The sequence below is a fragment of the Temnothorax americanus genome, unplaced genomic scaffold (genome assembly GCF_048541705.1).
Source record: "Temnothorax americanus isolate GAGA-0224 unplaced genomic scaffold, ASM4854170v1 Scaffold40, whole genome shotgun sequence".
NCBI classification, from domain to species: domain Eukaryota; kingdom Metazoa; phylum Arthropoda; class Insecta; order Hymenoptera; family Formicidae; genus Temnothorax; species Temnothorax americanus.
Genome location: NW_027509548.1, coordinates 1,537,635 through 1,555,727, shown reverse-complemented (window position 1 = coordinate 1,555,727; position 18,093 = coordinate 1,537,635). Strand labels below are relative to the sequence as shown.

Genomic DNA, 18,093 nt, shown 5'->3' with positions numbered 1-18,093 from the left:
GCGTCTTTTCGGAAAATCTAGTAGCAATAAAAATGCGAAAACTCGTGATGAAATCCTCCAACTTTTCGACGCAGTCAATGTACTCGTACGGAAATTCGCCTTTTCGTGTCAGCAAATCAAAATTTTCTGCGGATAATTTACAAAATTCGCGTTGTAATATTCGCAGTTTATTCTTGCTGAGATAAGATGCCAAATTGTTGAGATTAGCGGTGAGAATCTTGTATGAATCGATAAATCGCAATTTGACGCAATTTTTCTTATCTTTATCTTCGGTGCTTTGAACATTTTTCGTAAACGAAATGTATTTTTTTGTGATTGGAAGTAAGTCTACACGTCCTTCGTACGCTGTAGCTATTTCTGTGATAGTAAAATGCGCGTCGTAGCCCGATAAATTGTGAAAAACTACGGGTATGCAATGTGAATCTTTGTAATTTAAGTTGCAATTTGAATGCGCGGGACCTCTGTATCGACCCGTCAGATGACAATGATCGCGTACTCGCACGTCGTCTGGCTCGAACGGTTTTTCGCACACGTGACAGTGCGTCGCGCTGTTAAATTTTTCCCACTCGTCTCGCGTAAATTCCACCATGGGTACATTAGTGGACAAAATAATCTTTACGTCGTGAGCTAAACGTCTTAGCTCCTCGGCGAACCACGCGACGCAATCCTTATCGCGACGAAACCGATACATTGACAACGACTCGTCGTACGAGCAACGCACGTAGTACCTTATGCTAAATACGCGATGATATTGATACGTGTACCCCAACGTTTCCGGATCCGCTTCCATCTTCTCCAGGGTACATTCCAGGTCGGCATATATGATAAATGGAACTCGTTCCTTCCTGTTATAATTTTTAAATGCCAACCACTTGTCGTTATCGCTCGGTAACTTGATCGCGCAGTCGTTCATCTGCCGACAGTCGACGGTGTGGGTTTCCAATTTCTCGCTCGTGTAGAAGTAGTGCAAACATCTGTAAATAATAATAAAAATTTTTATACATCTTTCTCGTAAAAATTATTTTTATTTTTATTAGGGTGTATACTCACCGATCGCAAAAGTATTTTTTGTTCCTATTCTTGTTCACTTGCGAGCTCACGAGGCGGGATAGGTTCTTGATCCACGCAAAATGTCTCACGTTGTCGTCATGCACGTACAGCAAATTTACATGTCTGTCCATCTTTCGGTCGGTGAGCAGTATTGGCTGGATTGCAAGTTCCTTGTTTGTCTCGATGCTGTACACGTTGATTGATATATCGTTGTGATTTTCAAACTTTTTAATTTGATTCAACGTCATTGGAAATTCAATGTCTTGGAGATTCAACACCGACGTGTAATGAGGATACGATGAATCCCGTTCTGCATGTCTCTCGGCTGGATGCAGAGCAGCCGTCACTGACCATGCGAAACATGCATTGCCCCTTGATCGCACGTTTATCACCGCTCTCTTCATTTTAATTTCTCGCGGTATTTCCACAAAACACCCCGCGTGCAATGGATTATATTTATTTACGTTAACAGTCAAATTGTGTATACGCGACAACGCCCATCCGCTATCACGTTCCTGGAATTCCTCCAGCGATGCTAGAGTAGGCTCGATAACGCGCGACACGTACCATTCTTGCAGATCGGACGTACGAAATAGTTCACAGTTTCTCGTAGCGATACTTTTATTCGCGCGTTTGTCACCCGCAGCAAATTCACCATTAAACATTGTGTTAATCTTTACATTGTCATGTCGTTGCATGACGTTCCGCACACGATCGAGTACAATTTCTCTCGCATCTTCGAGAAATTGACGAGGTTCGATGTGTTTGGAATTTATTATCGCACCAGTCAGTATACGACTTTCAAAAGCCGTATCTATCTCGCGCCATCTGAGTCCTGTCTCACTCGCACTGTATCCTGCACCCACATGCACGAAACGTTGACGTACCGAGTCTTTCAGACCTTCGATTCGGGCAATACGAGCGATCAATGACTGTTTGAGACCGATCGATAATCGCGGTCATTTAATTCGGCCTTGTTCTTCCAACGATTCGATAAATTCGTCACATCGTTGCTCCCACGCGGTAAATTCTTCCCGCGAATTTAATAGGGTGGATTGCTCCAACAACTCTTGCTCCATGTTATTACACGATCCTCTTTCTAACACAATTTGTTGTACTCACGACTTCCAATTCTCGATTATTGAGCGTATCCCCCAGATTATTCATTTTTTTTATATCTCACTAATGATGCATCGTTTGTTTTATTAGCGTATCTAATTTCACCGTGATCTCAGCATCCGTACATTTGCGCTAACCGAAAAAATGCAAAATTTGCAGTTTTGCACGTGTGCAATGATGTCACCGCGAGACACATATGTTCTCGAAAACAATATCGCGCCATTGACTTTCGATGATTTGATCTGTGTGATCACAGCAGCCGTACATTGGCGCTATGCAAAATTTGCAGTTTTGCATGTGTTTGATGAAGTCATTGCATAAATATAAAAATGCTTAAACAGCTTTTACCATGAAGATACTGGATCTGTATCTTGGCGAGTGGACCATTCTTTGGCTATATCTCGCACGCGAACGTGGTTCTTGAGTGTTACAAGGACTTGTGTTGTTCGAGTTTGAAAAAATACGGTAAGGAAGAAAAAATTATTTTTAGAGATTTAAGAACAGTGTGAAAATTTAATTACATAAAATTTTTCTATTTATAGAAATGAAACCGCCGATACAACCCATAAATATTAGGTTGTTGGACGGGGTTCTGCCTCGGGAGTATCCCGAGACATACGATAACCTTATACATGGTTTCTGCATCATCGGGCTCGAGCCCTGCTACGTGGGACGGAGATCTCCACGTATGCGCTTATGTCAGCGGTGCTATGTGCTGACGTTTAACCCTCAGTTGCGTGAATTTGAAAGAAAAGTGCGATGGCACGGCATTTCGTCGCGGTTGCATGGGTTCCCAATCCGTATTAAAACAATGTGCTTTATGTGTAGAAAAATAATCATGCGTATAAGGACTGCCGATGAGTGCCGCGAGTGTATTGAAGCGTATTTAAACAATGAAAGAGAGTTTGCGAGATTCAATAGATGGGGTAAAATCTACGAGATAGAGCTTCATGAATAAGATTAGTATGTGATTATGAGAGTGAACAGCTCTATATTGTGTGTAATTTATTGTAGTAGTATAATGCTGGTTGAGAGCGAAAATGAGTGAGTTAGTAGAATTAGAGAATATATTTAGAAGTTAGAGAATTAGAAGTTAGAGAATATGGATGAGTTTTATATATATAGTAAGAGATGACTATTGTATATTGTATTATTGATGTTCTGTATGTTGTTGGGTATACTGTGCTTGTCATACCCATGTGTGTTGCGTCGATGCATTGGCGGCGTGCGCAAAGAGCGGAAAAATTACGTTTAAGTTTAAACGCTTATGTCTTATGTCGAGATTATTGTGTGCAATCGGTAGATAGTTCTGTACTGCTAATAAACTACTACAATAAACTATTCTAAAGAACCTTTGGTCACAATTTATACTATATGTTTAAACTTTATGCTTATAACGTACTTAAGATGCTTATAACGCTGTCAGATAAAGGACGATGTTAAAAAAAGCCAATTTTTTGCTCTTTGGGGGAATAAATAAAACCTATTCCATACGTTTTCTAGACATAAATACAAATAAAAAATGCACCTAAGATCGTTCGATAGCGGTTCAATAGCTGTTTTAGTTGTTTGATAACTGTTCAAGAGCTGTTTCGTAGCTGTTTCATAGCGGTTCAATAGCTGTTTTAGTTGTTTGATAGCTGTTTTTAACTGTTTGATAGCGGTTCAATAGCTGTTTGATAGCTGTTTTAGTTGTTTGATAGCTGTTCAAGAGTTGTTTGATAGCTGTTTTAGTTGTTTGATAGCTGTTCAATAGCTGTTTGATGGCTGTTTTTAGCTGTTTAAAAGAAGTTTGATAGCGGTTCAATAGCGGTTATACAGATCGCAGTTATACTGATAGCTGTTTTAACTGTTTAATAGCTGTTCAATAGCAGTATTACAGATTAAACCATTGAAAGTTAATGGTGCGATATCGTTTTCGAGAATATGTCTTGCGGTGACTTCATCGCACACGTGCAAAACTGTACATCGTAGATTTTTCGCAAGGCGCATCCGTACGGAAGCTGAGATGAAATTAGATATGATAAACAAACGCTGTGACAATAGTGAGATGTGGAAGGATGAATTTGAAGGTACGCTCAGTAGTCGAGGACTAGAAGTGAGAGTCGGTTGGTTTGTTTGATCGTGCGGTTTATACAACAATTGGTTCGTCCTGACCATCTTAATGCTACTGTAAACAGACTGTGTGTAAACGAAAACTTTTAACAAAAGTAAGAGATAGCGGTTCAATAGCTGTTTGATAGCTGTTTCATAGTGGTTCAATACCTGTTTGATAGCTGTTTTTAGCTGTTTTATAGCGGTTCAATAGCTGTTTGATAGCTGTTTCATAGTGGTTCAATACCTGTTTGATAGCTGTTTGATCGCGGTTCAATAACAGTTTTACAGATCAAATCATCGAAAGTCAATGGCGCGATATCGTTTTCGAGAACATATGTGTCTCGCGGTGACATCATTGCACACGTGCAAAACTGCACATCGCAGATTTTTCGGAAGGCGCAATTGTATGGACGCTGAGATGAAATTAGATATGATAAACAAACGATGTGACAATTGTGAGATGTAGAAAGATGAATTTAAAGGTACGCTCAGTAGTCGAGGACTGGAAGTAAGAGTCGGTTGGCATACTTGATAGTGTTCGGACGTGTTTGTCTTGTCGAAAAATTTCAAGTGTCGCGACTGTTTGCACTGTCTGCACTGTGTGATTTTAACAGTAGCATCGTGTATTGCGCCTTTTGAGGCATACAACGTTCTGTAAAAATGGATTTCGAAGAATTACAGTTTGAAGGACATGAAATGGAAGTTGAAGCAAACGTTGAAGAAATGGAAGTGAATGACGAGGAAGAAATGGAAGTTGATGACGAGGAAGAAATAGAAGTTGATGATGAAGCATTATTGTCGGACGATTCGTGTTATGATAGTGAATTGGCTGATGAGGATATTCCGGACGAAATTTTCAGAGTGTTAAATCAAGCAGAAGTGAATATGTTACACCCTCTGAAAAAGATGTGTTGCATATACTTTTATTTTACTCCAGGACATGTGAAGTTTTGTGCGTCATGCATTGTCAGAATACGCGGATTGTTCTCGATGTTATACGCTGTTCGCAGACATGACACATGTCCGTATATCCTTATAGATGGTCTCTTTTGTTCATCTTGTGGAGACCCATTATATCTGATTTCACCATGTAATCTGTGTCCCATGTGTGTTTTTGTGTAAATTTTAACTGTGTAAATAGCCTGTGTAAATAGCCTGCAGTATTTTAATGTATACATATTATTGTGTAAATTAAGAGACAATGGTCTGAACTGAATTCTGAAGGTGACTGACTCAAGAGTTAGGGATTTCTGGCTCAAATCCTGCGGTGGTAAGCAAATAATATAAATTTATTTAACGCGATCGTGAACGAGAGAACGCAAACGGGGGTCGGGGCGAGCGAGAGAAACCGCGAGCGAGAAGACGAATGGGGGTGGGGGGACGGGAAAGACACATCTTCGAGGGGGAGATAACGCGAGCGTGCCGTGTGACGTCACGCGGACTCCGCGGCGCGGCGAAACGCTGACCCCCTCGCCCCGCGGCGCCCGAAAACGCGAACGCTCCGCGGCGCGGCGAAAACGCGGATCCCCCCTCGCCCCGCGGCGCGGCGGAAACGCGGTCGCCCCGCGGCGCCGGAAAACACGGCGCGGCGAAAACGCGGTTCCCCCTCACCCTCCCCCCGCGACGCCCAAGAACGCGGTTCCCCCCCTCCCTTTCCCGCGGCGCCCAAGAACGCGGTTCCCCCCTCCCCCTATCCCGCGACGCCGAAACATGCGGGTCCCCCCCTCCCCTTTCCCGCGGCGCCGAAATACGCGGTTCCCCCCTCCCCCGCGGTCCCCCCGCCCGCGGTTCCCCCCCGCCCGCGGTTCCCCCCCGCCCCTCACCCCCCCTCGAGCACCACCCGGGGGTAGAACCGGCCTAGCTTACCTACTGACAATATTGGTAAGTACATGACTCAACTGTTGTGAACGAGAATTGCGAGGGAGAGGTTAGGTTGTAACCGAACGGAGGAGTGACGTTCCCCCCGATTTAGATTTAGGTGTCACCGACACGGTCGCCACTCGATTTTAACCCCCAAACCGAGAAAGGATAACGCTAGATATTAGGATTTTCCCAACCTTTCGACGCCTCGCTGATTCCTCTTTCCTTGTTTCTGTTTCAGGTCGCCCCGTTGCCGCTGGATCTTGGATCGTCGATGGACCAAGCACCTCGGACCTTTTCTGGACTGCAGCTGTGCACCGCTGACTGTGTCTCTGGATCTGCGCTGGACCGACTTAGGATCTCCCCGAACGGACTTGGGATCGCCCACAGGTAAGTATCAGGATCAGGTAAGTATGTCTTTTAGGTAGGTTACCCGCACACGAATAAATTTGAGTACTCTGATTTCTTTTAGCAAATAAAATATAATCTATTTTATTTTAATTCAGGTTGTACAAATTTCGCGTGACCGACTTAAGATTTAACGCGTCTACCGCGGGATATGTTACGCAGAGTCTAAGTGTTGATCGTAAGGTTCTCAAGACCGAATCGACTGTACTTGTTGAAGCTCTAGCGCGGAATCCTTGATGCTTGGGCTTCGCTTGGGCTCCCGACTTCGGAGCTGCCTCCCCACTTCGGCGTGGCTCCGCCTCTTCACATCTGTTGCACACCTGTTCGTCTTACAATGCCAGGTGCCACACATCGCTTCCGCGTTCCTTTGAGGCAGATGTTGCCTCGAACAAAAGGCCTATTGTGTCTTATTATTCGCCTTCCTATTATTCGGTATAATGGCTCTCGCAATAACAAGTTTTTCATCTTTCTCGAACATTCCTTCGAGAATCTACCCGGTGTCCCATTTCCATTAATTCGTAATTAATTATTCGTTCATCTGGATTTTATCCTTAATTTTCGCGGTAGAGATGGGACCCCGCGTTTACAATGGATTACTTATAGCTAACGCTTCGCTCGCTGTTTCGTGAAGCCTCGTGGTATGACCACTGGTCACTTGTCGCATACATTGGTCTATCGTTCTGTGTGGGCTCGTTTACTTAGCCCGCGACGGTTGTATTCTCGTTTCGATTTTACCGCTCCGGCTTTTCCTCCGTGAAATCCGTTTACCATTTTCCTTGGTAACTCGATTTCGCGAGTTCCATATTATTCCTATCGGTTGCCGATGTCCACGGTGTTTTCGCGGCCTACTTATCCCTATGTCGTTCTTAATTTGTCCTGCGACCTCGTGGTTTGCGTGGTTCTCTTACCATCCCGTATGGTAATGCGATCTCGATACCTATTATTTCGCTAGGTTATCTATTTGCGGTAATCCTATTTTCGAGGTGTTCTAATTACCCTCGCGTCATACCTTTATTGCTCGCGTCGTTTATTTACCCGATGTGCTTACCATCGCCTGTGGTAAGCCGATTTTCGTTTTCGCACACTTTGTCGGACTTTTGTTGGTGGCTTTACGTTATTATTCATCTCTGTGATTCGCCCGCGTTATTTTTGTCCCGATTCGCTCGGTGGTTCGGCTTATTTAGTTACCCCCTAGTTCGTGTGAACGCGCCTTTACCGCGCGCCAGTGGCTCTCATCCCCTTCAGGGGTTATCTAGGTGAGTCTCCCCGCTCTTCTTAACTTATCGGTTTTGTGTTCGCTGGGTACTCGGGACAAATTACACTTAGAGCTTTATTTAATCAAAACAACATTAAACTCTTTATTGAATGCAATTAAACCTTTTTTCTCGTTCGGACGAGTTTCCGTAAACTTAAACCATAATTGTCGTCCACGCAACGCAAATAAAAGTACAGGAAAACAAAACGCAACTCTGAATGTCTCTAATATAAGAAATATACTTTTTTGTGTCTAGTCTTTGACACTTAATCTACTATCTTTAATCCTTAAGCCTATTTATTCTATTATCTACATTTTTACGCATATGGCGCCTTAAATGGTCGCCCCGCGTCGCATGGCGCTCAATCGCTCCGCCATCGTCGCTACGTTCAATTTTGCCGCCCGGACTACACGCCGCTGGGCTTGTATGATCTCAGGGCTGGCTCGCACATCATTGTCTCCGGGTGGTGATGCCGGTCTATACCCCTATTCTTCCTGATCGTATTTCACCAAGGGGTGTGGCAACACTACATCCCCCATGATCCTAAGTTGTCTCTTTGTGTCGTCGTTGGTCGTCGGCAATGCAGCTGCCGGCTGCAAGGTTAGGTTATAACCAGACGGAGGGTCGTTAATACCACGACTCGGAATAAGATTGACTTTAATATCGCTCGCCACTCGGTTTTACTCTCTGCCTACCGAGAAAGACATAATTCTGTAGATCACATACCCTTTCGTTGACTTCGCTAATTCCCCTTTCTTCTGTTTCAGGTTCCCCTCTGGATGGATCGCCGCTGGACCGCCGCTGAACCGTTGTGGGACTGCCGCTGTGCACCGCTGGACTGCCTCGGGACCTTCGCTGGACCGCCATTAGATCTTCATTGAAACGCCGACAGGTAAGGTGAATAGGTAAGTCGAAAATCAGGATCGTCGTGCAGGAAAATGTTAATTATTGTCACTTATTTCGATTTCGGGTAAAATTACAATTTATTCTACCGTTCATACAAGTACAAAGTCTTTTCCGCACGCGTTATCGCACTATGCGCGTATTGTGTGATTTACGTTCGCGATAATATAAGTATTTCGCGTTGTTACAACGTAATTTCGGATTTTGCCCCGTACGCGGAATTCTCGGTTCTTTTCCCAGACCGCTTGATACGTACGTTCGCACGCGTACTCGGCGTGTGCCTTTTGTGTTCGCGTGCGTGGTTTTTCGATGGGTTGTCGCAAACAAGTTTTTCGGTATGACCGATGAATAGGCTCGCATTCATTCGCTGTTTTGTCGGAATGTTTCACTGTCTACCGGGTGTTCCGATCGTTACATGACTATTACAATTTATGCGCACGCATTAACAATAATTCTTATATTGATGGCCCCCGTTAGCCCTCGGCGGAGGAGCAGGTGGAAAGTTCGGGGAGGTAGAAATAGGGTCGAAAACAGAGCTGTGTGAAAAGATGGAGGTGCAGGATTGAAGGAGGGTATGAAGGAGATTGAAAGGAAGCGTTGGCACTGGAGGTGAAGGTAGAATCGAGGTGAAGCGGCCAGAAATCGAGGGAGAAGAGGAGAGTTGAAAGTGAGGTTAGGATGACGAAGAGGAATTGGAAGGAGGACGCGGCGAGGGGGAAGGTAGGAGGGGTACAAAGTGAGTCGAGGAATTGAGTGCAGAAGGAGCGGATACTCGAGCGAACGGGAACGAGGAATCGATCGTGAGTTCGATTGAGCCGGCATGCGAGAGAGGAGATATATCGACGAACGGCGGATGTGAGAAGCGAGGGTAGTAGCAAGTTGGCGCAATCGATCGATTGAATAAGCAAAAGAGACGTGTGTACAGGTTAGCAAAAAAGTAGAAAATCGACCGTAAGATCGATCGAGTCGGCAAGCGAGTGAGGTGATATACCGACGGACTGCGGATGTGAGAAGTGAGGGTAGTATCGAGCTGGCATCGATTGAATAATCGAGCGGAGCGTCGAGCGGTGTGAGCTGAGAGGTGAATGATCAAGCGGAGCGTCGAGCGTTGTGAGCTGAGAGGTATGGATCAGCCGCCGCAGGGCAGGAGAAGGAGACGAAGGCAAAAAGACGGAAGGGTAGTCTGAGAAGAGAATATACAAATACGAGTTACAGCGAGGACTTAGAGAGCCGAGAATTAGAAGAGTCTGGAAAAGAAGCGGGGAGGGAGGGAAAAAGGTGCTGATAGTGGAGTTGGAGGATGAGAAGGAGAGAGCGGAGGGAGCTGTTAGGAGGGTGTGGGGTATTTAGGTAGAGGGGGGATAGGGGTGGACGAGGACCTGGCCATGGAGGAGAAAAGACAAGGGGAGGTTGCTGGAGAAGGCAAGAGAAGAAAGAGATAAAGGAAAAAGAACGCGGGGGGAAAACAGGAGAATATGGGTGGATGGAGGAGGGAATCGAGAGGGGTGAGAGGGTAGGGGGTCGAGAGGAGAAAGAGGGGAAGGAAGAGAACGAGGAAAGGAGGAAGGGAAAAGAATGTACAGAGGCGGGAGCGTAGAGGAGGCGGAGAGCTGAGGAGTTGGAGCACGGAAAGAGGGTCCCAACGGAAGAAGCGGCCAGGAGGAGGAAAAGGAGAGGCAAGGTTCGAAAGGGTGGGGGTACCAGGATGAGAAGCGGGAGCGGTGAGGAGACGGAGACCTGAGGAGTTGGAGCAAGGAAAGAGGGTTCCAACGAAAGTCCAATGGAAGAAACGGCCAGGAGGAGGAAAAGGAGAGGCAGGGTCCAAAAGGGTGAAGGGTACCAGGATGTAAAGGGTCACACGCGGCCAGGTCGGGTATAAGGGGATTGGTATTTGTAAGAGGTTTGGGATCGTTCCTCACAAAAACGCCTCATAAACCCTGCGAGGATAAACAATAAACTTATACATAAATACATACAATAATTCTTATATTATTCAACTGCGTCGCTTTCGAACTCTTCTTTCGTTTTGAAAACGTCGCATCACATTTACTTTAATTATATTCTCGCAACTCCTCTTATTTGCACCGAGAAATCTTACCATTTCTCGCTATGGCTGTGACGGACGTGTGTCGCTGCGTTCTCCTACTAATTTTCATCCCTCTTGGATTAATAGTTCGCTAGAACGCTGCGCACGCATCGGGGAATGTCGCCGACCTCATATTCGTGCTCTCCGTAATTTGTAGAGACTAATTGCGTTTTTAGTTTCTTGATAAACCTTGTGCCTCGCTACTTTTCCGCGCGTTGGTCGGGCGTCATCGCCGACCCTATCACGAGATTCGCTGCGGCCCCTAGAACGTAATTCTATCGTTTGCTCCTGGAGATGTCGCTCTGGTACGCTAACTCCGTGGTGATAACTCCTAGGTTAACACCAGGTATATATTTGTGTTAACCGCGAGCTAGTACGCTTATTTCTAGTCTTTGTTTTCGAAGAAACCCCCTGCGCTTTTAACTCGTTGCGCGTACGTCGTAGCTTGTCGACGTTGGTACGTATGTGTTGCCCACGCGACCCAGAATACAGTTCCGCTGTCTGTTTCTGAATACTACGTCCCGTTTGCCAGTTTCGCGGGCGCTAACCCCGGCTCGATGTCGCCTTGATTTTTTATCCACGTAACATTCTCATTGCGCCTATGACCTCACTTCCCGGATACGACGCTTGCTTCGCTAATTTGCGGGGCAATAACGCGCCGTTGACGAGACTGGTGCAATCGGCTTACGTTTCCCTGAGGCCATCGATGACCTCTGTTCCTGTGGAAGTCGTACGGTTCGCTAGTTAACCCGGTGCACTAGCGCTATGGGGTTTTCGCCGTTAAGTGTTCCAGATGTCTTGGGTGTCGCTCGTGAGAAAAAAAATACTTTTATACGCTATAACTTCCAAACCACGCGTGATTTTGCGCTGGGAATAACGAAATCGTATTCTCTAGCTGTTTCGTGCGCGACCGAGGTACCCTCAGGGCACGAAGTATGCCGGGACCACCCTGTCCAGGGCGCGGGGCAAGAACCAAGGAGGTAGCGAAAAGAGGGTTCCAAAAAACGCTTGCCGGGTTATTCTGATCAACACACTTTATTGCACATAGAGTACTTCTCGCATTCACGCACCCGAGCACCCGGAGCATTCGCGGGATGGCGGGACGGAAATCTTGAGTCGCTCCTTCTGTCTGCGTGGCTCGCGAAACGGAAATCTTGTAGAGCGGTAGATGACCGCCCTCGCGTCCGGAGATCTTGCTCGCGGTCAACGGATATCTTGGCGCGAAGCAGACGAGCGACCGCGGTCACGAGGGGCGAGATGCTCAGGCTGTCCTTTTGTCTCGGGTGCGCGATAGTGAGTTCGCGTTTTACACAATCACTATACGCTTTACATTCACGCTGATGGTCCGTGTTCACGAACGGCGCGGCACGACAAAATAGCCGCGAGAGAGGGGTCGATATCGGGATCGAACTCCCTGCGCTGAGTTATTGAGAAGTGCTCGCTTGCACTTACGCTCGGTTATCACAACACTTGTTGCAATCACTATACCCGGACTGACTGCATGTGACGGTCTCGTTCGCCGTCTGTACGTTCTTTTATATGAGGATCACGGTACCGCACGCGGTGATCACGTGATCCGTTTGTACGCGTTGCCCACTCGATTGCGGGCGACAAATCTCGTCAATCTCGTATGACGAGAGATAGTGCGCGACGACTAATGCCACTCGCGACGACACTTGTACGCTCGAAATTACCGCTCGCACAGGGCTTCTCGCGTCCCTCAAGACCGAACTCCTCGCAGTCGGAAAACGGCTCACTCTTCGCAGCACGAGTGAACGAGCGATTCGAGATGTTTCACGCGGCGATCTCACGGATGCGGCTCGCGATGAAACTTGATTACGGACTTCACGCACTGGCGGTCGAGACCACTCCCGATAGGCACAATGTCGCGAACGCCCGGCTCGATGTGTCTCTTTTCGCGGCAGAGAACAGAAGAGAGCGCGGATCGATATCGATTATCCTTCGTCCCGATAGGAGACCCTCGGCGGGGGTATGGGCCTCACGAAGGGCGAATCACATGGATCCGCGATGTAACGCGTTGCGCGGTATACATATTTAGGAATACGCGTGCGCGTTTTGCAATCGCGCTGTCGAAACGGCCAGCGCGATACTCGGGTGATCTCGGATAAAGTCGAGTCAAGCGCGAGGGTTGTTTGTGCTTGCGCCAGGGGCCATTACTTTCGCGACAGCGCCCTGCCACCTGATTTTACCTTAATCCTAAACACTAGCTTTTGCTTAATCTTAAACCGCATCGTGGTTTTCCACTTTTGGTATCGTGTTTCTTTGACTCTCCTGAGTGCACTTATAACCTCAAAGTCATTAAACTAGTTCGTTATTACTTTGATTGCTACCATTTGCCCATTTCCATTGCGTCGGTTATGTTTGCGTTCGGAGGGTGTAAATGAAAAGGTAGGTATGGTTAATCAAAAATAAACTTTTATTATTGTTTGCCAATATGACGTCGCTTGTGACTAGACGGACACCCACATAGCACAAAACTTAACAGAAATGTTTCAGAAATGTTTCGAAGTTTCCAAAAAGTTTTTAAGTAACACTAAAACGTCGCTGGTATGTTTAAAAAACATGACATAGGAACACAATATTTGAAACGTTTAGGCGATGTTTGTGAAAGGTTTTTACGTAGAAGTCTCAGCTGAAATATAATATATATATAAATTACATATATATTACGTATATTATAATTTTATATATATTTAATATATAGAAATTATGTACATATTATAAATATCTACAAATATATGCAGGAGATTAAAAAAAAAGTCTGTTAAACATTACATAACAAAAATTTAATATTCCCCTGTAATTAGACAATAAGAGAAAATCTCATCTTTCTAAAAATGTCTCATTGTAATTAAAAAAGTCTGTGTATCGTTAATGGCTCCGCGAAAAACGGCGAGTACTGCATTTGGATTTGCGCGAAGCGTCGCGCTGCAAAGCACGCGCGTATCACGCGGCCAGGCGCTATTACTACGCCAACGGTCGCGTGAGGCTCACTCCCATTGTGCAAGCACAAGCCGCCGCTACCCATCGACCCTTTTGATCGCGATCCTGTATCATCCTGCCATTAGCCCCGTACGTTGCCGTGCAATCAAGTGCCAGTGCTGTGATTTTGTTATTACGCAGATTTTTTTACGTATTACGTTATATAAAAAAAGAAGATCTGCAGTGGCCCCATGTGCCGTGTATGTCAACAAAGCACTCAAAAGCGAGGTTAGTGAGGATCTTCCACAAACAGGATTCCGGCCATATCGGTGAGTTTGCTCTAATTATTTATGCAAATATTGGTATATATTTATCGATATCCAACGAGTAGGAGCATGTGTATACATATTGTTACACTCGCCGCGCGTTCGTCACACTCACACTATCACCACACTTCCGAACGCGCCGCGCTTCCCCGTCACCGGAAATAAATGAACTCTCTATTATTATAAAGAACGGATTTATTGCTCAGATTCAACGAGTCACGTCCGTAAGATACGAAGTTCAGAGCCAAATCTGACCAGCGTAATTATAAACAATCAACCGTCGCTAAGGCGACCCGCAACTTCTCGCTACAGGGCGACCCACATGAGCGCACGGCACAGGCGAACAGCACGGGCGTAACACTATCCCCCCCTCTTCTAAGATTGTCGCCCCGACAATCCGGGAGGGTAGTTTCTTGCGGTCCAGCTTCTTTACCTTGTGAGCCCCAGGGCGCCGAATGGTTCACTTGCCCTCCTCGAGCTGCTGCTCCAAGTTACCGGGCCCCATTCCTCTTGGCCCCCGGTAGCCGCACGCCAAGGTCCCGTCCAAGCCTCTTCGGGAGAGAGCTGGCCAGGCTCCCTCCTCCGATGGAGGCGACCTCGTAAGCTCCGCTTCTTCCGCGCCGTTTCTTTTGCTGCCGGCTTCCCACGTCGCCACCGAATCTTCGGACAAGGGGGGGGGAAACTTATGTGGACCCAACGCCCCGCAGGGCTCCCCAAGTCCCTGCCTCAGCATTCGCTCTACGTCCCACGGAAAAACCACAATTAAAAAAAAAACCGTGGGCGAGGCAATAAAAAAAAAAAAAAAAAAAAAAAAAAAAAAAAAAAAAATTTTCCTGAGAAATCTTCGGCCGATGTTCTGCCGCAGTACCTCCTTATCTTCTCACGTACCGCCAACTTCCTCTGGGAAAACAAACATTACGCACTGTAACAGGGAACAAAACATTAAACAGCAAAATTAAAACAAAACTCATTCTTTATTTCTTAATTAAGAACATTTAAGACTCCATTTAAATACATCTAAAATTCCAGACATTGTCACACATTCTCTTTAGGGCTCCGACCTACGCTAACTCTTCAACCCAACTTCCTTTCAGAATAAATAGCTAATCTATCTGAATGTACCACTTTACTCTTATGACGAGGTGATTTACGGATACAATATACCATATCACTAAGCTTCTTTATTATCAAATAAGGACCTTTCCAACTGCTTTGCAATTTTTGAGCCTTCCCTCTAAACCTTCGGAGATTAAAAAACCAAACTCTCTGCCCCACCTAAAAAAGAACTTGTCTAACTCCGCGATCATATCGAGCTTTCATACGAGAAGATCTTAAATTCATTTGCTCCCGCGCAATGGAATGAATTTCCTCCAGTTTTTCTCTTAAATTCCTTACAAAATTTCCAACCAATGGTGACTCCCCTTCAGGGAATTTTAAAGGACTTCCCCGTAACAGATCTGATGGTAATTTGAGATCTTGAGCAAAATATAATTCAGAGGGGGTTACTCTGGTTGTTTCATGTTTCGAGGATCTATATGCCAAGAGAAACATGGGGATCCATTTATCCCAGTCTTTCTGATTCTCAGAGACATATTTCGCTAGATAGTTGGTTATAGTTTGATGTTGACGTTCAACTTGCCCGTCAGACTGCGGATGAAAAGCAGTAGTCCTCGTTTTCTTAATTCCAAAAAATTCCATCAACTCCGAGAAAAGTTTCGACTCAAAGTTCCTGCCTTGGTCAGTATGAACCTCTGTGGGCACACCATGTCTGGAAACAAACTGATTTACGAAAACTTCTGCTACTGTTCTCGCTCTCATGTTCTTCAAGGGAAAAGCTTCCACCCATTTTGTAAAACAATCCTCTATAACGAGAAGGAATCTGTTTCCGGATTTCGTCGATGGAAGAGGGCCTAGGATGTCAATCTGTACTCTCTCTAAGGGTGCCTCAACATTATAAATCTGAAGGGGAGATTTCCCTTTCCTCGAGGGGCCCTTTCTGGCAACGCAAACCTTACAAGTTCTGCACCAGTCTTCTACGTCCTGCTTGCAGGTTGCCCAAAAATAACGTTTCCGGACCTTCCCCAGAGTTTTATTTATTCCGAAATGACCTCCAGAAGGAGAATCGTGCAATTCTTCAAGAATTTTCTTAGTGAATTTCCGAGGAACTACTAGTTGCAGAAAACTCGATTTAAGGTTTGAAGCTTCCCATTTTTTAAAGAGTATTCCCTCTTTCAGGACTAGAGCATCCCAATATGACCAATAGATTTGCGCAGAGACATCTTCCAAAGTTAACACAGAGCGTGGTGGGCGAACTCCAACCTCCTTGCCTTGGAGTATAATTGAAATACTTGGGTCTGCCTTTTGTTCCAGACGCCAGTTTATCGGACTTTCTTTAATTAACTCAATGCGAGCGATTTCTTTCTCCATAGTTGCAGAGTCTTTCTTCTCCACTTTGGCACAATACTCACAGCCGAATAATTCACATGACCGTCTCGACAGTCCGTCAGCATTCTTGTGAGAAAGTTCTTTCCTGTAGACAACAACAAATTGGTATTGCTGAAGTCTCTCCAACCAACGGGCCAACTGTCCATCTAAATCCCTGAAAGACATAAGCCAACGCAACGAAACATGATCCGTACGGATAAAAAATTCTCGTCCCAAAAGGTAATGCCGAAAGAACTTAATAGAATCTACAATCGCCAAGAGCTCACAATGAGTCACGCAATAATTCCGCTCGGCTTTATTAAAGACGCGACTAAAATATGCAATGATCCTCTCCTCTCCTTCCTGCTTCTGTGATAAAACCGCGCCAATTCCTATATTGGAAGCGTCTGTATCTAAGATAAACTCCCCCTCCCCCTTCGGAAAAGAAAGCACCGGAGGAGAGGACAACGTCCGCTTCAATTCATCAAAAGAGTTTTGATATTTCTCTTTCCAAATAAATTTCATCCGATTCCCCGTTAACTCATATAAAGGTTTAGCTATCGAAGAAAAACCTTTAATGAATTTCCGATAATAAAAACAAAATCCAAGAAAACTTCTCAATTGAGTTTTCGTGTGAGGAACCGGCCACCCCTCAACGGCAGCAACCTTCTCAGGGTCAGTAGAGATGCCTTCCGCCGAAATTACATGCCCCAAAGATTTCACTTTTTTACTAAACAATACGCACTTCTTAGGATTTATTTTTAAATTTGCCTCTTGTAAACGTAGAAATACTTTTTCTAAATTAGCCAACATTTTTTCGAAAGTTTTTCCAAAAATTATTATATCATCTAAGTAAACCAAACAAATTTTAAAAAGTAAACCACGTAAAACTTTTTCCATTAGGCGTTCAAAAGTCGCTGGGGCGTTACATAATCCGAAAGGCATCACCGTAAACTGCCAAAGCCTCCTGCCAAATGAAAAAGCCGTTTTCTCCTTATCCTCAGTACGAATTTTAATCTGCCAATAACCACTTTTTAAATCCAAAGTACAGAACCAAACGTTACCTGCAAGTTGATCAAAAATATCGTCGATTCTGGGGAGGGGATATGAGTCTTTCTCAGTCAAAGCGTTTACAAAACGGTAATCCACGCAAAATCTTATTGTTCCGTCCTTTTTCCGTATTAATACAACAGGAGAAATCCAAGGGCTATTTGATTCCTCAATTACTCCGCATGCCCTCATTTCCTCAATAACCTTATCCACCTCCACCTTAATATTCAGAACAACATTTTTATCAGTAATAATCGGGGTATCGATAATTCGAGCCAAACCCACCCCGCAAAGTTTGACTAGATCGCGTTTTTCCCTTCCTCAGGGCATTCAGACCGGAAATGTCCGGTCTTGCCACAGGTCCAACATTCGCCGCGGCTGGCGCCAAATTTGCTGCTATGCCAATTTCCCTTCGGGCCCTTCCCCGCCTTCTCTTTCTCTTTCTCTACACTTTTCTTTTCTTCAGCACGTTTTTCATTATCACCCGCATGTACGACTCCCTTTTTCGCAAAATTTTTATTAAAATTTTCTCTATAATTGTCTCCCTGAATAATTCTAAATGCTTTAACTC

At 45.2% G+C, this 18,093-nt stretch overlaps 1 long non-coding RNA gene and 1 pseudogene across 1 annotated transcript; both read right to left on the bottom strand.

Moving 5' to 3' along the window:
• Positions 1-1,046: 1,046 nt before the first annotated feature.
• LOC143902844 (uncharacterized) lies at positions 1,047-3,135 on the bottom strand (annotated as a pseudogene).
• A 3,391-nt stretch (positions 3,136-6,526) lies between these two features.
• On the bottom strand, positions 6,527-12,309 carry LOC143902805 (uncharacterized). The gene is made up of 2 exons (XR_013258479.1): positions 8,517-12,309; positions 6,527-8,383 (listed from the first exon to the last, which is right to left on the bottom strand). It is a non-coding gene; the product is annotated as an uncharacterized LOC143902805 (long non-coding RNA).
• Positions 12,310-18,093: the final 5,784 nt, after the last annotated feature.